This window comes from Hemicordylus capensis, chromosome 1, assembly GCF_027244095.1.
Source record: "Hemicordylus capensis ecotype Gifberg chromosome 1, rHemCap1.1.pri, whole genome shotgun sequence".
Classification (NCBI taxonomy): Eukaryota; Metazoa; Chordata; class Lepidosauria; order Squamata; family Cordylidae; genus Hemicordylus; species Hemicordylus capensis.
Window position 1 is genome coordinate 294544324 of NC_069657.1, and position 25306 is coordinate 294569629.

Genomic DNA, 25306 nt, shown 5'->3' on the forward strand with positions numbered 1-25306 from the left:
CCCACGAGGGATCTCGAGCCAAACAGCCTGGCCCTCACCCTCATTATCCCCCAAAGTGGCTCCCCCAAAGGGATGACCCCACACACTCACAGCCAGTGCCAGACTCTTTTGCACCCTAGGCAAAGGCTAAGTACTTGCACCCCCCCAAAAAAAATTTTCAACTTCGATTTTCAAAAACAAATGTTTTGTAGAAAAAAATGAAAAGCACCAAACTTGAAACTGCTAAATTTTAAATTGCAAGAATAGGTAATACATCAATTGTTGATTATCTTTCTCAAATACAAAAGAAAATATTTTGGCACACAAATCATTTTGATTCATTTGATACACTCTGCACCCCTCCGAAGTCTGCGCCCTAGGTGGCCTAATGGTAGCACCAGCCCTGCACACACTCCCCACAGATGTTACCCAGAGGCAGCAGCCCCACAGGGGAAGCAGGAGCAGGCAGCCAACAGCAGAAGGAGCCCCCAGCACCCACCTGGTCTCTCACCCCAGGCAGCACTCGGTGGGAAGTGGATGGACTCTCCCTCTCCTCTGCTGGGCTGGATTTATAGCAACCTGAAGTCACAAGCAGCGTTTCTATAAAGCCCAAAGTTGAGCAGGTGACCCAAGGAACTGCTGAGTCATTCAGGAGCTGGTCCCAGTCAGAACAATTTCAGGTTTATCCTGGACCAACCTGGCATTACAAGGCAGCAAGTCGATGATCTGTGGGTGTGGTTATCACTGCTTTCCTAGGTCAAAGAGCTGGGAGGACAGCCAGAAGGGGAGATAGCAGTTACGTTTCTAATTTCCCTTCCCCTGCCATGGCCTGCTGACCTGTCAACATTACTCCTTCTATTCCCCACCACCACTGAAATAGCTGCCCCATAATCAGTGGATACACCCCCTGTCTCCTCATCTCCAGACACAGTGAAACTCCACTCACCCAAGATTTCAAAGAGAAGCCCAATTATAATAGCAACCCTCCTTTACACACCCACGAAGGATCTTGAGCCAAACAGCCTGGCCCTCACCCTCATTATCCCCCAAAGTGTCTCCCCCCAAAGCTATGACCCCACATACTCAGGGCCAGTGCCAGACTATTTTGCGCCCTAGGCAAGGCTAAGTACTTGCACCCCCCCACCAAAAAAATTTCAACTTCGATTTTCAAAAACAGATTGCAAGAATAAATTGCAAGAATAGGTAATACATCTTAGCTCATTGTATCAACTGCTTAGCTCATTGTATCATCAAGGCCAGAGAAGCTAAAGGTTCATTTGTGCAACAGGTTTTGCAACAAATTAGAAAATAATTGTTTGTTTAAGATAACTCGCTTTTATTAAGCAGTCAGCAAGCTCACAACTTCTGGCAGGGCTCTCATGCATTTTACAATAGTGTAGAAAGGAATGGAAAGATGGTGCCATCGAGTCAGTGTTGACTCCTGGAGACCACAGAGCACTGTGGTTTTCTTTGGTAGAATACAGGAGAGGTTTACCATTACCTTCTCCCACACAGGATGCCTTTCAGCACCTTCCTGTATCGCTGCTGCCCAATATAGGAGTTTCCCATATACATACCAGCGGGGATTCGAACCAACAACTGCCTGCTTTCTATGCAGGTTGCTTCCCAGCTGTGCCACAGTTGTGTACCAGAAATAAACACAGTAGACTGACTTTTGCCCACTACCCAACCATGCCAAGAAAACCTGTTGAATTTATATCTGCCATGCAGGTATTAAGAGCACAGAACATCAGTCTGGGATTTATGCTAAAACAATAAGAGCAGCAGCAGCAGCAGCAGCAGCAGCGTGCCTGTAGTTTTCTCTTATTGTCCTTTCCACTTTCCTAGTTGTCTACTTCTAACAGTTTTCCTGCCATCTCTTATTCTCAAAATACAGCTTACTAGCTGGCCTAGGAGCAGAGCATCTGTGCCTCTAGTTCTCCCCCGTTCTCGGCCCTCCTCCCTCTTTCTCTCCCGCCAGCCTGGCCGCCACTTTATTTTTATTTGATTTATTTGATTTCTGTACCGCCCTTCCAAAAATGGCTCAGGGCGGTTTTCTTTCTCTCTCCTCACTTTCCTCACTCCTCACTTTCTCTCCCCTCACCCTGTGCCGGCCAGCCTGGCTGCTGCTTTCTCACCACCACCCCCACTGGCTGGCCTGGCCACCACTTTGTCTCCCCACCCGGCCATTGCTTTCTCTCCCCCCGCCCCTGCTTGCCAGCCTGGTTGTCACTTTCTCTCTCCCCTCCCAACCCCGCCGGCCAGCCCATTGCTTTCTCTCCCTGCCCACTGGCCTGGCCATTCACATTATCTCCTGCACTGTTGTTTTCCTCTCCCCCTCCCCTTGCTTGTGAACTCTCGCGACAGCTGCCATGCCTGGGATTAGCAACGGGTACGTCTAAAAGAATTATATATAGAGAGAGATTATCCTTTCCACTCACATGAAACTGCCCAGCCATAGAGAAAGGTCCACTGAGGCCTTGTTCTGTATATACCTACTTTTTGTATTTGCAGTTGAATTTTATTTATTTATTTATTTGATTTATATACTGCCTCTCCAAAAATGGCTCAGGGTGGTTTACAACAAACAACAATTCAACTCACAGTTAAAAACAGTTAAAATCAAAACTAAACCAATTAAACATTTAAAATCATTTAAAGCCAGCATTAAAAATGTAAATAATAAATCTAATTGAAAGTCCGGGGGAATAAATGCCTTTTAAAAAGTTGCCAGAGATAGGGAGGCTCTTATTTCAACAGGGAGCACATTCCAAAGTCCAGGGGCTGCAACGGAGAAGGCCTGTTCCCGAATAGCTGCCAAACAAGCTGGCAGCAACTGAAGGCTAACCTCTCTAGATGATCTCAACACATGGTGAGGCTTATGGTGAAGATGTTCTCTTAAATACCCAGGGCCTAAGCTGTTTAGGGCTTTATAGATAATAACCAGCACCTTGTATTTTGCCTGGAAATGTATCGGCAGCCAGTGTACTTCTTTCAACACAGGAGCTATATGGTCTCTCCTAGATGATCCAGAGACCAACCTGGCCGCCGCATTCTGGACCAACTGCAGTTTCTGGACTAAGTACAAAGGCAGCCCCACATGTCTTGTAGAAAGACATGATAAACTGACCATCAAAAAACCAAACAAAACACTGACTCTAATCTTGTACCTTTAACAGGAGCTTGATGTATAGAAATCAACAAGTGATATTGCAATGCATGAACAGGGCAGATCTTATCTATGGCCAAAGTGGGCAGTGCTCATCTTAAATTTATCAACCAGCCATGGTGTCTCTGCCTCCATTTTGTGTGCCTTCTCAGGGGTGGATTAAGGGATAGGCAATGTTAGCACTTGCCTACGGAGGAGTGGGGGTGGGGAGATTTGAGGGGTGGCAAATTGATACCACCTTCCTCTTTTTTTACTTTAAAAAACCAGATTGGGTGGCTACAGGGAGGGTCTAGAGGTGAGGGGGGGTCCCCCCTTTTACCTTTAAGAAAAGGCGGGATGGGGCAGCAGCAGCCACAGTGGTGAGGGGTGAGGTGTCTGGCACCTTCTTTTACCTTTATTTATCATATTTTTATAAGGCCTGACATGTACATCTCTAGGCAGTGTACAAAATTTAATATAATATTTAAAAATCAGCACAGATTAAAATATACGAAACAATTAAAACAGTAGCACAAGACGGAAATAAAAACAGTAGCATAACACAATTATTAAAATTAATTCTAATTAAAAGCCTGTGAGAACAGGTGAGTCTTCAGGGTCTTCCTCAAAACAAACAGAGAAGGAGATGCTCTTATTTCAGCAGGAAGCAAATTCCAAAGCCCTGGGGCAGCAACAGAGAAAGCAGTGTCCTGGGTCGCCACCAAACGAGCCGGTGGCAACCATAACCGGACCTCTCTAGAAGTTCTTAACAGGCAGCAGGGTTCAGGACAATGGAGGCACTCTCTTAAATACCCTGGACCCATGCTGTTAAGGGCTTTATAGGTAATAACCAACACTTTGTATTTCACACAGAAACATATCTGCAGCCAGTGCAGTTCCCTTAAAACCAGTGTTATGTGGTCCCTTTGGGTTGTCCCAGAGACCAGTCTGGCAGCTGCATTCTGTACCAATTGTAGTTTCCGGAAAACATACAAAGGCAGCCCCATGTAGAGTGCATTACAGCACTCCTGGCCACTGCTTCAATTTGAGAAACCAGGGAGAGCTTTGGGTCCAGGAGCACTCTCAAGCTACGTACCTGATTTTTCAAGGTAACCCTATCCAGAACAGGCAGATCTAAACCATATCTTGGGTTCTGACCCCCTACAGTCAGTATCTCCATCTTATCTGGATTCAGCCTCAAGTTACAAGCATATGTACTAACATTTTGAGGTTCATCTCAAGAAATGGACACAGATGGCGTATCAGCCAAAGCTGATAAAAAGCACCTTTGGCCACCGCCTCAACCTGGGACACCAGGGAGAGGTACAAATCCAGAAGCACCCCCAGACTGCATACCTGTTCCTTCCAGGGATGCGTGAACCCATCCAGAACTGGCAGATCAAAATAGTCTCCTGAGTTCTGACCCCGCAAAAGAAGAACCTCCATCTTATCTGGATTCAGCCTCAGTTTGTTATCCCTCACCCAGCCCATTACTGCCTCCAGGCAGGCATTTAGGGAGGTTATGCCTTCTCCCGAAGATGTTGACATGGAGAAATAGATTTGGGTATCATCAGCATATTGATAACACCCAGCACCACACCTCCTGATAATCTCTCCCAGAGGTTTCATGTAGATGTTAAAGAGCATTGGAAACAGTTTGGAGCCTTGTGGAACGCCACACTTTAGTTCTAGCTTTGCAGAACAGCAGTCTCCAAGTGACATCATCTGGAATCTACCACAGACGTAGGAACGGAACCACTGTATAACAGTGCCACCAATCCCACCTCCCTCAGGCAGTCCAGAAGGATACCATGGTCGATGGTATCAAAAGCCACCAAGAGATCCAAAAGAATCAGCAGAATCACACTCCCTCTGTTGATAGCCAGTTGGAGATCATCCATCAGGCTGACCATGGCAGTCTCAATCCCATAGCCCGCATGGAAGCCAGTTTGAAATGGGTCTAGATAATCTGCATCATCCAAAACTGCTTGGAGCTGAGAGGCCATCACTCACTCAGTCACCTTGCCCAACCATGGAAGACTGGAAAAGAGGTCTGTAGTTAGCTAACTCTGAGGGATCCAATGCAGGTTTCTTCAGAAGTAGTCTAATAATAGCAGGGAGGCATCCTGCCCTCCCTCAGAGAAGCATTTATAATATTTACCCAACCATCTTTGATAATATAATTACCAGATGAGATAAGCCAAGTTGGACAAGGGTCAAGAGAACAGGTTGTAGGACACACAGTCCGAAGCATTTTGTCCACTTCCTCAGGAGTCACAAACTTAAAATGATCCATTCTGATCCCATAAGAGGAGTTGCTGGGCACCTCCACTGTAGAGTGTGGTAGCTGTGGAATCCAACTCGGCCTGAATCTGAGAGATTTTATCCACAAAAATGTCATTACAAACATCACAGTGAGTTACTGATGGTTCCAAGTTTAAATTCAAGGGGGAGGGGTACATACTAGCCCCTTCATAACCCTAGGCAATTCAGCTGGACATGAATTTGCAGAAGCATTGCAGGCAGAAAATAACCACTTCTTTGCCACCTGCACTGCCATAAAATAGATCTTCAAATGTGCTCTGTGTTGTGCCAAATCAGACTTGCACTAAGACTTCTTCCACTTGCATTTTAATCATCTACCTTACCACTTCAGTTCCTATAGTTCATCCGAATACCTCAGGGCTCTCTTTAAAGCAGGTTGGAGAGGACGCTTAGGAGCGATTGTGTCTACCGCTCTAGTGAGTTCATTATTCCATGTTTGTACCAGAGCATCAACAGAATCACTAGCAGAGCCAACCCTGAACTCTTCCCAAGCTTCTTGGAATCCTATTGGATTCAATAACCTCATCAGGTAGACCAATCTAATAGGCCCTTCACCTCTGCAGAGGTGGGTTGTAGCTATAAGTTCTACCTTAACCAGATGGTGATCCGTCCATAACAATGGGGGGATGACAGGAGTCCCCACCCACAGAACACCTGATCAGAGCAAAAGACTAAATTGAGCATGTGACCAGCATCATGTGACAGTCCAGAGACCAACTGGGATAGGCCCTCAATCATCATCATGGCCGCTATGAACTCTTGAGCCACTCCCAACAACCTGGTCCCAAGAAGAACATTGAAGTCACCCACCACAAGCAACCTGGGCCACTCCAATGCCAACTCAGCAACCAGGTCCATCAGCTCAATAGGGACTCCACTGGGCAGCAGGGTGATCAGTAGTACACCAGCAGAAGTCCCAGTCTATCCCTTAGACTTAGGTACACACATTCAGTATAGGCCAGATCTCTGACATGGATCCTGGTAAGGGAGATGTTATTTTTTTATAAACCACAGCCACCCCTCCCTGCCCACATCTCACCTGCTCCACCATGGAGTAACACTCTGGAACAAGCTGGATCTAAACTGGACTACTAGCCTCTACCGACCAGGTCTCCATAATACATACCAAGTCAGCTACTTCATCCATAATCAAGTCATGGACTACCTCATTTTGAACCAACCTGGCATTACAGAGCAATAAGGGGAGGTTCTGTGGGTGGTTGGCATTGCTCTCCGAGATCAAAGAGGTGGTAGGCCTGCTGGAAGGGGTAACAGCAATTAAAGGGAATTTCTGAATTCCCTTCCCATCTTCATTGATTCTCCACCACTGCTGGTATAGTTGCCCCAGGGCAGGGGTGTAACTATAATAGGGCAAGGGGAGACAGTTGTCTGGGGGCCCACTGCCTTGGGGGGGCCCCCAGAGGCAAGTCACATGACTGACTCCCCCAGCCACACACCTGCCCAGGCTTCCTTCAATTTTATTCATCCTTCAAAATTGATGTATTAAGACCTGGAGCTACCAGAATAGTATGTCTTTCTCTAGTACCATTAAACGACTTGCATCGTCCACAATTTACAAAACCTTTTAAAAAATAATTTAGGATTATGTTCTATTGTGGCACATAGGTGTTTTTATATCTATCTATCTATCTGCTTTTTGTTACCACTATTCTGCCTCATTTAAAATTTCTTTACTTCATGAGCTGAGCTTCGGTGGTGGGGCATTTTAAAATCTTGTCTCTGGGCCCACTCCAACCTTGCCCAGGGTCATCCCCACTCCAACCTTGCCCCAGGGTCATCCCCACTCCAACCTTGCCCCAGGGTCATCCCCACTCCAACCTTGCCCCAGGGTCATCCCCCACCTCCCCCTCTCTGCTTAACCCAAGATGCATACCCTCACCAGGCATAAGTACTATGCAACAATGAAGAAACTGCTTCATTCCAGCAGTCCAAGACAATAAGTTAGTCCCAGCCCCCTTCAGTGCTGTATCAGCAGCTGTACCTCAGTGCTGCTCACCCTTATAAGGGCCAGGAGTACAAAAGCCTGACCAGTGTAGCTCTCACCTACTACCAATCAGGCCAGCCCTCCCAGGTGCAAGAAGTTACAGCACAATTAAATTGAACTAACACACCAGAGAGCAGAGAGCAGCCTGCAAAAGGGAGAAGCACACAGGAGCTGTTGCCAAAAATTCCTCCTTAGAAAAGCGTATTCATTTTTAAAATCATCAGGCAGACACAGCTGCCCTGACAACTTAGGAATGCATTTACTCTCCACAGAAGCAGCCTTTTGTAGCTGGTCTGTACTTTACTTGTAGCTTGTACCATTCTTTTCCTCTGTGTATGTGCTTGTGTTTTGATCCTGCCTTGTTAGATACAAATCTACACACTGCTATGGTTAAGCACTATAAAGCAACTGATGTTTTCCATCAGTTAGAGGTAACTTCTCCTCCTATATGTTAATTTTCTATGTCCTCTGTTGCTATTAAAATAACAGGAACAGTAAAAACAGTAAAACCCCTAATCACTATATCCGGTGGTGGCTCAAAACTCTTGTGCACCTGAGGCAGGTGGGCATATGACACTCCCCATGCACACCCTCCTCTCCCTTTCCCTTTTTTTAAAGCAGGGGGCAGGATGGCATCTTGCTGCCCACTTGGCATCCTAATAATGTGCTGCCTGATGCAACTGCCTCACCTTGACTCATGGAAGGGCTGCCCCTGACTACAATGTGCTGGCTCCTAAATGTTGCTGTCCTTCATGTGGACAAACAATAGTGCTTTAAACCTCTTGTTCTGACAAACTTGACAAGATGATCTGGGCTAGCTTTTTTTCCTGGTAGGACTCCTGTGCCTTTAACAGCAGACCCCTTTCTTGGTATGGAAATACACTCAGTGAGCTTTCACTTTACAGAATTTCAGCAAGTGCTACTCATCATGCAGAGACAAGAAAAGCTGTGCCGTGTTTAAAAGTACAAGAGCTGCCCTGTGCAACTGCTTGTGCTAGAGGCCTGGACTGAGTCTGAACCAATCTTTGAGAAACCACCTGAGACCTGGCAGGGGAGTGGGGAGAATAAGTTTGGTCCAAGAAGGCTTGGAATACACAATTAAGAGTGTTGCCATTGAACTGGAAGATGTTTCTAATAGGATTAAGTGTTCAACACAGCTGGAGGAATCAGAACTTCAGTTATTATTACTGAGGTCCAAGGTCTGAGGCCCAGTCTTGCCAAGGAATAAGCAAATGCTGTGAACTGAAAGAAACTCCTTTCCATCCATTATGGTGATTAAAAGTAAATGTGATTCCTGTCTGGTTTTAATGACCTGAGTAGCTAACAAACACCATGATCTTTCAAGTGAAATAAATGTGGTTACGTTCTGCAAATCCATATCTACATTTCTTTGGCTGTGGAACAGGGAAGAGAAACACTCCATTTCTTCTATCCAAGGAATGTTGTTAAAGACAAACTCATTAAAAACAGCAGTGTGGAAGCTGCAGTTTTTAACTTTATTATTTAAAATATTTCTATACTGCCCCAAACTTGTGTCTCTGGATGGTTTACAATTAAAATCATTTAAAACATTAAATCAATTAACAATTAAAATCATTTCAAATATTAAAAATATTTAAAACCCAGTATTAAAATTATTTAAAACTACAAATCTAATCAAAAGCCTGGGTGAATAAATGTGTCTTCAGTGACTTCTTAAAAGTTGCCAGAGATGGAGAGGCTCTTATTTCAACAGGGAGCGCATTCCAAAGTCCAGGGGCTGCAACGAAGGCCTGTTCCCGAGTAGCCACCAGATGGGTTGGCGGCACCTGCAAACAAACCTCTCCAGATGATCTTAACAGGCAGTGGGGCTCATGGCCAAGAAGACATTCTCTTAAATACCCAGGGCCTAAGCTGTTTAGGGCTTTATAGGTAACTAGTATTTTAAAGCCCGTTATAATAACGGGCGCTAGCTTTCTTTTCCCCCTTTAAGCTTTCTTCATATATATATATTGTGTGTGTGTGTGTGTGTGTGTGTCCCTGTCTCTCTTCGTTTCTTTCCTTTCACCTGTTCTAATTTTCCATTCCCTTTGTGGTTTTTTTGCAGGGGACAAAAAGTTCCTACCCGTCCCTCAATAAGGGCCACCAGTAAAACCCACACTGCATCTAGGGACATGAGGGAGGGGGTTGGTGCTCTTAATGGACTGAGGAAGGAAAGCCGGAGTGCGTACCTGTAGTCAGCCAAGACCCACCCCCGCCTACCTCAGCCAATCTGCTACAAGAAATGGCCTTGTGCCTTGTTTGAATGAGGCAGCGGTAAAGCCATGCCCCAAACAAATAGAGAGTGGGCGACTGCATTCTTTTCACAGATCTTTTGCATCACATGTAGTTTGGCACTCATTCTCACCTTTTTTGAAGATACCAAACAGTAAATCCAGTTGCACCCAAGAGATAACTCAAATATGTTCCAATCTTATTGAAGGCTGATTCTCCCTCCCCAAATTCAATAAATCTCTGGTTTATTCTCACTTCTTTCCCTATCTGTCAAAACCACTTCGAAAGGTACTTACTTCCACAGGGCCCTAACCACTAATTGCTTAGGGAACTCTTGATTTTATCTGCTATGAGTGGAATTCTATAAAAAGAGCCCTGACCTTTTCTGTGCTCAGCCTTCTGCACTATCCTGAACTGAGGAAGTCCACAATCTCACAATGCTGATTACTCTGTACTTAGCTAATGAAGAATGTGACATATAAAGAATCAGCAAGGAAAATGCCATCCTGTGTAAAGTGGAAATGGTGGGGCTATCATTCTCCCAAAGGTTTTGGGTTTGGAGCTTAAAATGCAGCTTAGAGTTTCTTCTTCTTCTTCTGTGGGCATAGTTGGATTGCTTTGTCTTGAGAGCATGCTCTTTACCCACAAATATATCCTCAGCAAATGGAAAACAGATTGATAGTTTGTCTGTTAAAGTCTCTACAATCCTCCTTGTGGAACTGCAGAAATCTGACAGCCTCTCTTTACTTTCTTTTGGAAAGATTTTCAAAGACCCAAATCTCCTGTGAGACTCCCACTGCATATCTGATTATGTTACGGTAGACTGTCACGGGCTGGGGCTCTGCAGCGTCCCCAAGAACATCCCGAGGAGCGTAGAACGGCTGTAAGTGCCTCCGTGGGGCAGAGGGGAGGGATGCGCAGCAGCGGGTCCCGAGCTCTCAGCTGCCCTTGCGCGCCTTGAGAGGCTATTGGGGAGGGGGGATGTTTGTTTTCGGGGCGATGGGGCGCCAAGTTCCTACATGGCGTCTCTCACCTTTCGGGTCGCCCCCTCAGGAGCTCCGCCAGTGCTGCCCTGCACACCTCCTCGCACCCTGACAACGGTGTCCAGCTGCGTCTGGTGCCGCCGCCGCCTCTGCCTTCCAGCGGCTGCTGCAGCCACATCTTTAACTGCCGCCCGCGGGTGGATTGGTCCCGCCGCTGCCTCTGCCTCCAAGCAGCTGCCGCAGCCGCTGGAAGGGTAAGGAGGACTCCGGGTAAGGAGGACTTGGGCATCTGGGAGGGTGGGTGGGAGGTTGGCGGCGGCAGCTGCGGCGGCAATTTCATGGGCCAATTTGGCCCTTAAACATGGGGGGGGGGACGAGAATGAAGGAATCGGGCAGCTAGGAGGGCGGGAGGGCGGTCGGTGGCCGCGGCGGGAATTGCATGGGCTTACTTCTGCCCTCCCCGTTGCCGTTGGCGGGCCAGCTGCTGCCGTCTTTGCTCTTCTGCTGCCCGCGGGTGGCCTGGAGCCGCCGCCACCTCTGGCTCCCTGCAGTTACGCAGCCGCTTGTTCCCTCCCCGCGGCTGCCGCAGCCGCTTGTTCCCTCCCCGTGGTGGTGCCTTTGGCCTCCCTGTGGGTTCCCTGCGGCTGCTGCAGCCACTTCTTCCATCCCCGTGGCGGCAAAACAACAAACATGGCCGCCTGGTGCCTGTATCCGGTTCTGCTTCGGCCGTTCTGCGCATGCGCTCCGCGCATGCTCAGAACGGCCGAGGGAGGCACGGACACACGCTTGGTTGTCCACGGATGGACACCAAGCCTTTTATTAGAGAGGATGAACAGCACCTTGCATTTTGCCCAGAAGTGTATCGGCAGCCAGTGCAATTACTTCAACACAGGAGTAAAAAGGTCTCTCCTAGATGACCCAGAGACCAACCTGGCTGCCGCGTTCTGAACCAACAGCCTGCCCCAAAATGGGTCTATACAACCAGTTTCCTCCAAGACCACCTGGAGCTGGGAGGCCACCACTTTCTCCAAACATGGAAGGCTGGAGACAGGCCTGTAGTTATTTAACTCTGAGGGATCCAAGGCAGTCTTCTTCAGAAGTGGTCTAATGATTGTCTCCTTAAGACAAGGAGGCATCCTGCCCTCCCTCAGAGAAGCATTTATAATCTCTACCAGGACTTCTACAACAGCCTCCCTGCCAGTGCCAGATAGTATAAGCCATGTCGGACAAGGATCAAGAGGGCAGGTGGTAGGCCGTACCATTCCAAGCAACTTGTCCACATCTTCAGGAGTCACAAACTGAAACTGATCCAGGGTCATCACATAAGAGGAGCTGCTGGACACCTCAACATCAGACTCTAAAACATTTGTAGATCTTTGTATCTGGTGATTTTTTTCTATTTCTTTTTCTTCTATTCTGCTATCCCCTGGTATTGCTATGTCAATTATTTTCACTTGTTTTTCTTTCTTCTCGACTACAGTTATATCTGGTGTATTGTGTGGCAGATGTTTGTCTGTCTGTAGTCGGAAGTCCCAAAATATTTTTACATCTTCATTTTCTTCAACTTTTTCAATTTTATGGTCCCACCAATTCTTGGCTACAGGTAGCTTGTATTTTTTGCAGATGTTCCAGTGTATCATCCCTGCTACTTTGTCATGCCTTTGTTTGTAGTCAGTCTGTGCGATCTTTTTACAACAGCTGATTAGGTGGTCCACAGTTTCATCTGCTTCTTTACAAAGGCGGCACTTGCTGTTTGTGGTTGATTTTTCAACTTTTGCTCTTATTGCATTTGTTCTTAGTGCCTGTTCTTGTGCAGCCAGTATTAAACCTTCTGTTTCTTTCTTCAAGTTGCCATTCTTAAGCCATTGCCAGGTCTTGGTGATGTCTGATTTTCCACTTATATTGTGCAAATATTGACCATGCAGTGGCTTCTTTTTCCATTTTTCTGCTCGGTTCTTGACTTCTTCTTCTTCTTCTTCTTCTTCTTCTTCTTCTTCTTCTTATTATTATTATTATTATTATTATTATTATTATTATTATTATTATTATTTGCACAGGGAGATAAAATTACAGAAGTTTTGAAAGCAGTCCATATTTTCCTGAAGAGCCACTCTGGGCATAGGAGGTCAAGATCCCCCAGCCCCCTTTTTAGAGCCTGATAGCAAGTTTAATGCTGTGCTCACTTTCTCAAACCTTTGGGTGGACTACAGGGCATATGACCTCTCTCTGAGGGCCAGATTTAGCCCAGATAGTACAAAAATCAGCTGGGGTGATCAGTACCATCTGCGGGGGATGAAAGCTCATTGTGATTTTTGACAAGGTCTACACTCTTAGAGATGGAAAATAGGTAACTGCATTGCAAAACTTTCAGCTTTCAGTCCATTATCATACTTGTATTCCTCTGAGCACTGGGGCTGCAGTGGCCAAATTTGCAATGGAGTTTTAAATGTTTTTAGAACTACTATAACCATTTTACTTAGGTTGTCAGAGGAATGGAAATGAAAATTGGCAGGAATGTCCTCCAAATCAACAATTTGTTCTTTGTTACCTTGACCATAACACTCCCTCTGTCAATTCCCAATTGGAGACCATCCATCTGGCTGACCAAGGCAGTCTCCACCCCACAGACCACCCAGAAGCCAGTTTGAAATGGTTCTAGATAATCAGTTTCCTCCAAGACCACCGGGAGCTGGGAGGCCACCCCTTCTCAATCACCTTGCCCAACCATGGAAGGTTGGAGACAGGCCTGTAGTTATCTAACTCTGAGGGATCCAAGGCAAGCTGCTTCAAAAGCGGCCTAATGATTGCCTCCTTAAGACAAGGAGGCATCTTGCCCTCCCTCAGAGAAACATTTATAATCTCTACCAGGACATCTACAACAGCCACCCTGCAAGATAGTATAAGCCATGTCAGACAAGGATCAAGAGGGCAGGTGGTAGACCGCACCATTCCAAGCAACTTGTCCACATTCTCAGGAGTCACAAACTGAAACTGATCCAGGGTCATCACATAAGAGGAGCTGCCAGACACCTTGGCATCAGACTCTAAAACATTTGTGCAGTTTGAATCCAAGTCAGCCCAAATACAAGAGATTTTGTCCACAAAGAACTCATTAACAATGTCACAGCACATAATTGTTGGTTCCAAGTACTGATTCAAGGGGGAAGGGGCGCACATTGTCCCCTTCACGACCCTGAACAACTCTGCCAGATGTAAAGTTGCAGAGGCAATACGGGAGCAAAAGAACCGCTTCTTTGCCACACGTATCATCTGAGCATAGATCTTCAAATGCTTTCTATATAATTCTCTGTTGGATTTGAGTTGAGTCTTCCTCCTTGCGCTCTAGTCATCTACTTCACTGCTTCAACCTCCATAGTTCTTCTGTATACCACGGGGCCAGCTTCAAAGCAGGTAGGAGAGGATGCTTAGGAGTGATCCTGTCTACTGCCCTGGTGAGTTGATTATTCCAATTCTCCACCAGAGTGTCGACAGGGTCACCAGTGGAGCCAACACTAAATCCCTCCAAAGATTCTTGGAATCCTATTGGTTCCAGTAACCTTCTCGGATGGACCATCCTAATGGGCCCTCTGCCCCTGTGAAGGTGGGATGTGGTCATGAGTCCAACTTTAAGCAGATGGTGGTCCACCCATGACAATGGGGAAATCACAGGAGTCCCCACCCACAGAAAACCACCCTGTTCAGAGTGAAGACCAGATCAAGCATGTGACCCGCAGGGCAGCAGGGTGATCAGTACACTAACAGAAGTCCCAGTCTATCCCTGGTCCTCAGACTTAGGTACACACATTCAATATAGTCAGACACTTCAGCAGGGATCATGGCAAGGGAGATATTGCTCTTGTAGACCACAACCACTCCACCTCCCCACCCACTTTCCCTCCGTTGCTCCTCAACAGTGTACCCTGGAGAAAGAAGCCGGGAACAGACTGGGCCACCAGCCTCCCCCAACCAAGTCTCCATATTACATACCAGATCGGTCTCTTCATCCAGAATCAAATCATGGATGATTTATATCCTGCTCTTTCTCCAAGGAGCCCAGAGCGGTGTACTACATACTTAAGTTTCTCTTTCACAACAACCCTGTGAAGTAGGCTAGGCTGAGAGAGAAGTGACTGGCCCAGAGTCATCCAGCTAGTACTATGGTTGAATGGGGATTTTAACTTGGGTCTCCCCGGTCCTAGTCCAGCACTCTAACCACTACACCATGCTGGCTTCATAATATCAGCTCAAAAATACAAGTCAAGCTTGTTAATCTTTTAATATTTCAAAAACTATTTAGCAGTGGACGTAGCCAGACCAAAAAATGCTGGAAAACTACAAATTTCAGTATGCTGGGGCTCATGAAATACCCAAATACTATGTGGAGGTGCACTTGGAAAACTAAACAGAAGTGCCTGTCTAATTCTCTACTATCCATTGTAGCATCACTATTACATAAGTTTTAAACATAAATGGAGAATTTGGCTTTTCCCAGATACTCTGTAAATAATTAAAGGATATGCAGAGTAAACTGTGTCACTGCTTGGAATATATTCTAGTATTTCAGAAAGACAGCTAAAATGAGAGAAAGAGAGCAAGAAACGCCCAGTGGCCTTAATACTAAGGATTTCACACTGATTCAAAGACAAATTCACCATTAATAGCTTTATTATTAAGACATCACATTTAACTCACTTATTACAAGAAGCAAAGTAATAGCAAATGAATACAATTCTAGTTCATAAGCTTCAGCTCAGTATTCACAAGCCCTGATTCTCTGTACATAGTGCCAAACTGAATATGTGTACAGTGACTTATATTAAATTATTTTTTTACCTCCTAAAGGCTGTGGGGGGTGGGTCTGCAAAGGTTCCCCCTCCGCCCACTGGCCTCTTAATTCACTGCTGCAGCCCAACTTTTGGGCTGATTTTCAGGCCTGTTTGGGCCTGCAAAGATTGGCGTGATGGCCATTTTGGAGGCTGCCACGCATGCTTAAATGGCCTCTGCGAGGCCTGGCAGGGCCTAGGGCCTCACAGGGACCATTTGAGTATGTGAGGTGGCCATTTTGTTTTCAGTGGCCATTTTAGAAAATGGCGCCCCCCTTCAAGTGGTGCCTGGGGCACGTGCCCTGCCTGCCCTACTCTAGATACACCCCTGCAGGCAGCTCCCCTACTAACTGAGCAAAGTGACATCCTTTAAAGTGGTGATTCGCTTATATTTAGCAGGGGTAGAGCAATTTGCCTTATCCAACCCCAGCACAGCATCCCTCCAGTGGCTGTTTCTGCTGTCAACCTTATGTTTCTGTTTAGATTGTGAGCCCTTTGGAGATATGGGACCATCTTATTTATGTATTGTTTATTTTTCTATGTAAATCGCTTTGAGAACTTTGGTTGAAGAGCGATATATAAAAAATCCATAGTGGTAGTAGTAGTAGCTCAACCACTTTTGCCTCTCTGGCTTGCATGATACAGGTATTTCCAAAAGCATCTATATTCTACAGTTGTACGTGTGAAACATGGAACACTTTGATAACTAAGTAAGAGGTCAAATGCAGGCAGAGTTTTGAGTAATACAGCTTGACTATGTGAGTTTACATAACGATGACATATTAAGTGTAATAAGTGATTTGATAGTCTACTTAAAAGTCTTCCCAAGGCCAAAGCAAACATGTTACATTACAGGGGTTATTTTAACAGGGGTTAAAATGCCGCTGAAACCCTGGACTCTGAGATGATCAGTTGAATATTAAACAGCACTAGCATTTGATCTGTGAATGTTGCAGTTCATATACAGCATCAGCTGTTTGCTTGCATAACGGACTAAAAGAGATAAAGTTACCCAAGGAGAACCTTAGGAAATGCTTACACTGGCATTAATCCCATTGACTTCAACATAACATTTTAGTGCCAATTGCAACTTCTGTGTGCCTATGAATGTGGGACAAAGAAAACTTTTCTCTAAGAACATCTACCATATTAAAAGTTCTAACTCCAGGGCAAATCTCTTGTGGTTTAAGTTATTAATTTATTATTATTATTTCTTGTTTACACAGTCAGACAGGTGTTATTGACTGGTTTGTTTTATCCAGACATCGAGTCCTTCCCAAGGACCTGGGATGGCTGAATTTTATTGTCAGTTGTTATAGATACCCACTTTGGTGTCACCCCATTGGTGTCACCCCTTCGGTGGTGGGCCCACTACCACAGGCAGCATTCCTATAAAGCCCAAAGCTGAGCAGGTGACCCGAGGAACTGCTGAGTCACTCAGGAGCTGGTCCTAATCCTGCGTACACTCCCCACAGATGTTACCCAGAGGCAGCAGCCCCACAGGGGAAGAGGAGCAGGCAGGCCACAGCAGAAAGTGCCCGCAGCACTCACCTGGTCTCTCACCTCTCCTCTGCTGGGCTGGGCTGAAGCCCAGTTCGAGACCCTAACCCTCCCCAAGAGGAAAGCGAGCGAGAAAGACAAGAGGAGGTGGGAAAGGAGGAGAGCCCTTGCCAAGAAAGCGAGAGACCAGCACTGGACACAAATCCAAATGCTCAAATACAAGCATGCGTAGCTTTCGAGAGACCAAGAGGAACTGAGGAGTGTGATCTCGAGGGAGGTAGACATTGCAAAAAATCACGATGAGCAATTGATGGTTCAGTTTTAATTTTTTAAAAATAGAATGAGCATATGCTGATCGACTAAAAGGGGGCAGAATTCCTACCACCGAATATTGTCCCACTTTGTTCCAACACGACGTTCTCCCATGGAAGTGTGTGTACGGTCTCAACCTTAAAGAGCCCTTTTAACGTCTCTTTTCAATGTCTCTAACTGCAGATTTGTCCATTAGAATGGTCACTTTCTTTCTGGCAACATGACATATAGAACACCAGTAGCTAAAGCTTTCCTGGAGCTCTGTGTCTCTGGCAGCATGGTGATGAGAAAAACGTTCCAGCTGTAGGCTTGTGCATTTCAATTTGGATACAAAACGTTTTGTGCCTGAAAATGGCAATTTTGGAGGTTTTGTAACCAAAACAAAATCAAGAATTAAAAAACAGAGCTTTTTGTTTCCAAATCAAAATGACTGTGTTTCGGACAGAATGCTTTGTTCTTCAGAAAAGCATTGCAATTCAAATGGACTTCTCTGACTCTCTCCACTCCAGCTGAGGCACTGAGTGATTAGCAGAAGATGATATGCAAAAAACTGTTGAGCATGAATGGTTTAGTAAACTATGTGCTATATTCAGTGTGATTGAAATGCAAACTGACCTTGCAAAGGGATTTGGAAGACAGCATTTTGAGACAGAAATACCCAAATATCTTTGGGAGCTCAATGCAATTCCAAAGCTCTTGCTAAAAGCCATGGTATAAATTGTGTGGAGAAGCTTTTCTCGAGCTGGTTAGGAAAGTTCTGAAATTACACAGGTTTTTCTTTCCAAAGGTTTAGAAAGAATATCTTGACTTGTCCAGGGGTCTTTTGAAGAGCTATTTTGTTTTTCTTCTGATTTTTATGAGTTATAGTGGTGTCTAAGTTTTGTTGCCCAAGTTGAGCAATCTAATGTAATTTAGGCCACAATGTAATTTGGTGGGACATGATGTCTAAGCCAGTGGTTCACAACTTTTGCCATTGCAGGGACAGGTCATCCACATGGGACAACAGGAGACAAAAGGAGGGGGGATGGGGAATACCCCTGTCAATCTTTTGACATCCCCAGGAATCTTAGTTGCTTCTCTCATTCTTGTAACCATGATCCATGGTTTTGCACTTTCTTAAATGCAGTGATGATAAATCTCAACAATTCTGAACAGTAGGCTGATTTGTTTTAGCTATGGCTCACTCCACTTCAGTTAAATGAACATTTGAAGCTGTTCCATAGTACCAAGGCAGTTCATTGGTCTATCTTGCTATCTCAAGTGACCTGTGGTCACTGTTCCATGGGGAGGAAGTGTTTTTATTGAAAGATTGCTTGAATCCACAAATGGATTGTGCTGCTGTGCTAGTACCACAGGGACAGGCTCACACCCACTGCAAAATTCTCAAATAACTGTGCCAAAAAATTAAGTGTTGTTGTTGTTCATCATTCTCTTCACTCTTTCAACTTGTTTATGTGGGGCTTCAGGGGCAAAACAGTGGGTTGGGTGGCAGTGCCCCAAGGGTGGTGCACCCAGATTCCAAATAGGGCAAAGAGCTGATTTCTTAGGAATTTTTGAGGTTTACGCATCTTTAAGATTTTTCCCCATAGGGAATAATGGAAGTTTCAGCAGCCCCATAACTCCACCTGGAGGTACTGGGATGGCCCAAAGCGAGTGGTGGTGTAGTGCACAGAGGGTGCCAACCATGCCCCTGGATTGCTAACCCATTGGGGTACTGGGCTTTGTTGTTTCTGAGGTGTTGAGTTTAGATTCTCTGGTAGCAAATGAGATTTTTAATGAAAAAACATGAATCCACTCTCATATGCTACTAGAGAATCTACTCTCAGAACACCTCTAGAACAACAAAACCCTGTACTTCATGGGTTGGCAACCCATGTGGTTGGTTGGCACCCTATGTGCACTACACTGCCACTTGCTCTGGGCCACCCCAGTGCCCCTCAAGTGGAGTTATGGGACTGCAGAAACCTTCATTATACCCTACGAGGAAAATCTGAAAGACGCGTAACATCATTAATTCTTTAAAAATCAGCCCTTTGCCAAATTCCTCTGAAAAAATTGTGGTAGCTTCCTTGTACCAACTGGGCACTACCACCAACCACGCTCCACTCTGGGCCACCCCTCCCAACCCCCCGGCATAAAGCTATATATTTCCTGAAACCTCCATCATACCCTATGGGGAAAATCGGAGAGATGTGCAAACTCCAAAAAATCACCAAAAATCAGCAGTTTGCTCAATTTCTTTGAAATTTTTGTGGTAGCTTCCACTCATTGGGCACTATAACCCCCACCCACTCTTTTGACCATGTGACCCATTTTTAAGTCTGAATTAATTCAGATTTGGATTAATTCAGATACAAAACAAAACTGGGGTGATTCGGAAGGCTTAATTTTGGACAAAATACAAAATGGGGTTGATTCCAATTTGGTACAAATTGAAACAGAAAAAATACAAAACGCACAACCCTATCCAACTGCTATATACAGCTATTGAAAATACAGGAGCCGCTCTAAAAAGGGCAACTCCAACCTGTTCTCTCTCAGCATATCATTAATTTAAGCATGCCATGTGCTATATTCAAAAGGAGTTCTTGTATTAGGCAGGCTTTCTCCTGCCCTTCTTAACTAACAAGTCAATTCACCCTTTGCCTCATTCAAGCGACACTTCCTAGACAGAATAAAGCCCATAAAATGGTGGAGCTGAAGTTTATTTTATTCACCCACCACTTCCCTGCTCTCTGTATTCCAGCCAGGAAGCATGCAAATAGCAGGAAAATAGTCTGTTCAGCCCGATAACTTCGTAGGTTTTTGTTTCCGACTCACTCAAGTCTTGTATTAAGTTATGCTTACATAAACCTTTCCCATCTGCTGTGCTCTAAAACCCTGTTCCCCTTTCCTTCCTCTCCAGTGCAAGCAAAATACACTTAAATTATAATTAATGTATATTAAACTTCCTGGAAATAGGTTTAAATGTTTGAGCCACCATTTTAAATAACTTCCAGATAGCGTGGAGTATCCACAGATTCAACATCATGCATTTCAAATTCACTACTAACCTCGAAATTTCAATCCAGTTAAAATGGTGCTTCAGCTTCTGAACAAAGAAACTGTGTTCTGACTTCTTGGTTTCACGTCTTCTGGGGGCTCTCAAGTGTAATTGTACGACTCCTGCTGTTTAACCAAATAAATCAATTTTGTCTGATTTGCTCCTAAATATCTGAAGCCCTCTGTTTCGCTTAAGCTTGCAAAGGGGGAGGAGGATGTCTCTGCAAAGTCCATGCACACAGATTGATAGCCCTCTTGAATTCCAGAGGGGTAGCTGTGTTAGTCGGTAACTGCAAAAGCAAACACAAACACAAGAAAGAAAACACACAAAAGAAAACACAACCATGCCACTTTAAAGACTAGCAGGCTTATGAGACATAAATTTTTGTGGGCCAATTAATCCTCAATTTGCAGGTTATGGGTACAGAGAAAAATAACTGTAAACAGAAGCAACAACGGGTTGTGAAATGCAGACGTAAAGTCCTGCATTTGTCACAGACTGTACCCCTTGCATTCCATTGTATTCCATGGCCTTTTGACCCCTTTGTTTACAATTTTCCCTCTATACCCATATGTATATTTTTGCTATGTTAGCATATATACGTGGGTAGTTAAATGCAGTCGTAAGCTCTGAACATGCTATCTGTACTGAAATTGAAACCATCTATCAAGTCAGCCTGGAATGTAGCATGGAACAACTAGGTGACAAATGCCACAATCTCTTTAAATTCCAGCAATTCTGCTGAAAAAGCAATGTAAATAATATCAGTTTGAAAACTGAATCCCGAGTCACTGATTTTGCTGCTTGACTTGTATTCAACCAAGGATAATTTGCCTTTTTATGTATTGATCTTTTAAATGTATTCAAAAATTCAGGTCCATGGTGGAATACATTTTTTAAATGTATCAGTTCAGTGATATGTTTATTAAAACAAGACAAACTTAGCAACCTAATGTTCACATGAAGATATCATTCACACTTAAAAGTTGTTAATGCAACTTTGTAGGGATATGTCAGAAATAAATTTATCAGGTGCATCTGTAGGTTAGAGAAGCTGTGTATGTTGATTGGAGAAGCAGTGCATGTTGCATTTCTGTCTGGGGCATCCTTCCCCAGCCCAACCTCAAGCTAAAACACCAAGGCAAAGTGTGGGTATATGAGACTGTAAAGCCAACATAAATATAAAAGACAGTATTTTTATTTATTTATCTAACATATTTCTATACCGCCCAAAACATGCATCTCTGGGTGGTTAACAATTAAAATCATATAAACATTAAAATCATTAACATTAAAAGCATTTTAAACCCAACATTAAGAGTATTAAAACTATGAATCTAATTAAAAGCCTGGGTGAACAAATATGTCTTCAGTTTTTTTAAATGTCAAAAGATGGGGAGGCTCTTATCTCAACAGGGAGCACATTCCAAAGAGCAATGGGCAGCAACAGAGAAGGCCCGTCCCTGAGTAGACACCAGATGAGCTGGTGGCAACCGTAGATGTTCCTCTCCAGAAGATTTCAATAGGCAATGGGGTTCATGGCGAAGAAGATAGTCTCTTAAAAACCCAAGGCCTAAGCTGTTTAGGATTTTACCAGCACCTTGTATTTTGACCAGAAACCTATCCATAGCCAGTGTAGCTCTTTCAACACAGGTATCTCCAAGACAGGGGCAGAGCCACCATTGGACAAATGGGTTCAAAGAACCTGGGTTGCCACCAATCAGGGGCCACGGGTGCAGCCCCAGACACATCCCCCACATCTGATGTCAGACGTGGGGGTGTTATTTCAGTCCCAAACAGGGCCACACAACCCGTTTGGAGCCAAAATTGACCCGCCTTGCGTTGGGCAGCGTGGTTGGAGTGATTCTCCCTGCCTTAAATGCAGGGAGAGCTGCTCCTGGTCTCACTGCCAATGGCTCTCCCTGCCTTTAAGGCAGGAAGAGTTGCTCCGGCCCATCCTGCCCAATGCAGCGTGGGCCGATCCCCCTTCCAAACAGGGCCGTGCAGTCCCCTGTGTCTGATGTCAGACACAGGGGTGGAGCCAGGGGGCCGCGGTGGCCAGCCTCCCTACACTCCTGCTCCAAAATGTCCCAGAGACCAACCTGGCTGCCTCATTCTGTACAAACTGCAGTTTCTGGACTATGCACAAAGGCAGCCCCACATAGAGTGCACTGTAGAAGTCCACTCTGGAGGTTACCAGCATATGTACCACCATTCTGAGGTCATTCTTCTCAGGAAATGGACGCAGCTGGCATATCAGCCAAAGCTGATAGAAAGCACCTCTGGCCACCACCTCAACCTGGAACACCATGGAGACGTTAGGATCCAGAAGCACCCCCTGACTGCATGCCTGTTCTTTCCAGGGGAGTGTGACCCCATCCAGAACCAGCAGATCAAAATTGTCTTCCAAGTTCTGATCCTGCACAATATGTACCTCCGTCTTATCTGGATTCAGTCTCAGTTTGTTTATCCCTCATCCAGCCCATCACCACCTCCAGGCAGGCATTTAGGGAGGTTATGCCTTCGCCCGATGAGGTTGACATGGAGGAACAGATCTGGGCATCATCAGCATACTGATAACACCCTGCACCAAATCTCCTGAAGATGCTTTCCAGCAGCTTCATGTAGATTTTAAACATTGGAGACCATATGGAGCCCTGAGGGACACCATAGGAAAGATCAGATTTTGAAGAACAACAGTTTCCAAGAGACACCATCTGGAATCTGTCCATGAAGTAGGAGTGGAACCACTGCAAGGCAGTGCCTCCAACCCCCAATCCCATCGGACGTTCCAGAAGGATATTATGGTGAATAGTATTGAATGTGTTGGAGATGAACTTCCAGTGCATCAACCTTTTGCACCAACTGTCCTAATGACCACTAGGGGCATTGGGAGTAGAGACAGTGAGTCAGGGTCTCCCTATCTGTCCCTACTCTATGACCCCTGAACTGACTCTGCAGCACTTCCTGTGCTGAGTCACAACAATCCTTCCTTTCCTCCTAGAGAGCAGATGGAAACATCTCTCTCTCTCTCCTTACCTATCCACTATGTAGTCCTTTAGATTAGAGATAGGTCTTTCCTGTCTAAGTGTATTTAACCAATAAATGTTTAGTGTCTAGTCACACAAGGATCTCCATGTGTTTTCTCTAAATAGCTGCAATATCCAAACTCTCCTCTGCTACCTACTCTGTAACTGGAGTGTGTGCTCATTCCTTAGTGCTCTGCTGTTTTACCTATTGTGGGTAAGAATCAACAACCTCTAACAGAATGCTCCTGAGAGGTCCAAAAGGACCAACAGAATCACACTCCCTCTGTCAAATCTCAATTGGAGATCATCAAGTAGGCCGACCAAGGCAGTCTCCACTCCATAGCCTGCCCTAGAGCCAGTTTGAAATGGGTCTAGATAATCCGCTTCCTCCAATGTGCGTTGGTCCCAGGATCACCTGGTGTAGGCCCATAGTCATCATGGCCAGTGTTCCCTCTAACAAGGATTCCCAGTTGTTGACTACAACTCCCATAATCCTCAAGCAAAAATCATTGCAGCTGGAGGTTCTGGGAGTTGTAGTCAACAACATCTGTGAATCCCTGTTAGAGGGAACACTGGTCATGGCCACTATGAACTCCTTTGCTGCCCTGAACAAATTGGTCCCAGAGTGAATATTGAAGTCCCTCACCATCACAAGTCTGGGAGATTCTAATGCCAGGCCTAAGACCAAGTCCGACAGCTCAGTTAGGAACTCTGTTGGGCAGTGGGGCAATTGGTACACCAACAGAAGTCCTAGTCAACCCTGGTCCCCAAACTTAAGTACAGACATGCACTAGGCTTCAGTTTGAAGCCGACTCTAGGAAGAGTAGAAGCAGTTTGAGGAGGTGAGCAAGCTTTTCTAAACAGAACAACTTCTAGCCTTTCCTTCCTTCAAACTAACTAACAGGAGAAGCGGAGATTTTGAGGGGCTGGTTTCTTTTTAAGGGATAAGTCCTAGTCTCTGTGTGTGTGTGTGTGTGTGTGTGTGTGTGTGTGTGTGTGTGTGTGTGTGTTAGTTATTCGCCAGGGCTAGCAAACTCCAGTGTTTTTGTTTGTCCCTGCCTGGAGGGGGTGGAGTCAGCCAGCTAGGGCTGGGGGAGGCCCCACATTCCTTTGACATTCCTTTGACCCACATCCTGTGTCTCAGTTTGAAGCCTACCCTCTACATAAGAGGTGAAGGCCCAAGAGCATAGCGAATGGAGCATAGCCAACAGAGATAGCAAACAAGTGTGCAGAGGATCCTGGAACAAGCCCCTGTTATCACAAGGAACCCGGTGGAGAAGAGAAGGTAAGTACAAATCCCTCCCTCATATTCTTGAGAAAGGCTGTTTGGACAGTTAAATAGCTATTATTTCTTGTTTACACAGTCAGACAGGTGTTATTGACTGGTTTGTTTTATCCAGACATCGAGTCCTTCCCAAGGACCTGGGATGCCAGAATTTTATTGTCAATGGTTATAGATATCGTCGCAGAATATAGGCTGTTCCCAGTAAAGCTGCTTTTTGTAATTGGCTGATGGTGATTTCTGTGGCCCCTATGGTGTTGAGGTGCTCTTCAAGGTCTTTTGGAACTGCCCCAGGACGCCAATTACCACTGGGATTATTTGGGTCTTCTTCTGCCACAGCCTTTCAAATTCAATTTGTAGATCTTTGTATTTGGTGATTTTTTCTATTTCTTTTTCTTCTATTCTGCTATCCCCTGGTATTGCTATGTCAATTATTTTGACTTGTTTTTCTTTCTTCTCAACTACAGTGATATCTGGTGTATTGTGTGGCAGATGTTTGTCTGTTTGTAGTCGGAAGTCCCATAATATTTTTACATCTTCATTTTCTTCAACTTTTTCAATGTTATGGTCCCACCAATTCTTGGCTACAGGTAGCTTGTATTATTATTTATTATTATTCTTATT

The 25306-nt window shown here is 45.2% G+C and overlaps 1 protein-coding gene across 6 annotated transcripts in view; it reads right to left on the bottom strand.

Annotated features, from left to right (window-relative positions):
- Positions 1-20715, bottom strand: part of LOC128340752 (glutathione S-transferase-like) — a 30663-nt gene extending 9948 nt beyond the window's left edge. Inside the window, exon 1 of one of the 6 annotated variants that reach the window (XM_053286340.1) lies at positions 20382-20715. The gene's annotated coding sequence lies outside the window, so the exon portion shown is untranslated. Of the gene's footprint in view, positions 1-478; positions 676-20381 lie in introns of those variants that run through there. The other 5 variants (XM_053286337.1, XM_053286341.1, XM_053286339.1 and 2 more) reach the window with 5 other exon arrangements.
- Between the last annotated feature and the right edge of the window lie 4591 nt (positions 20716-25306).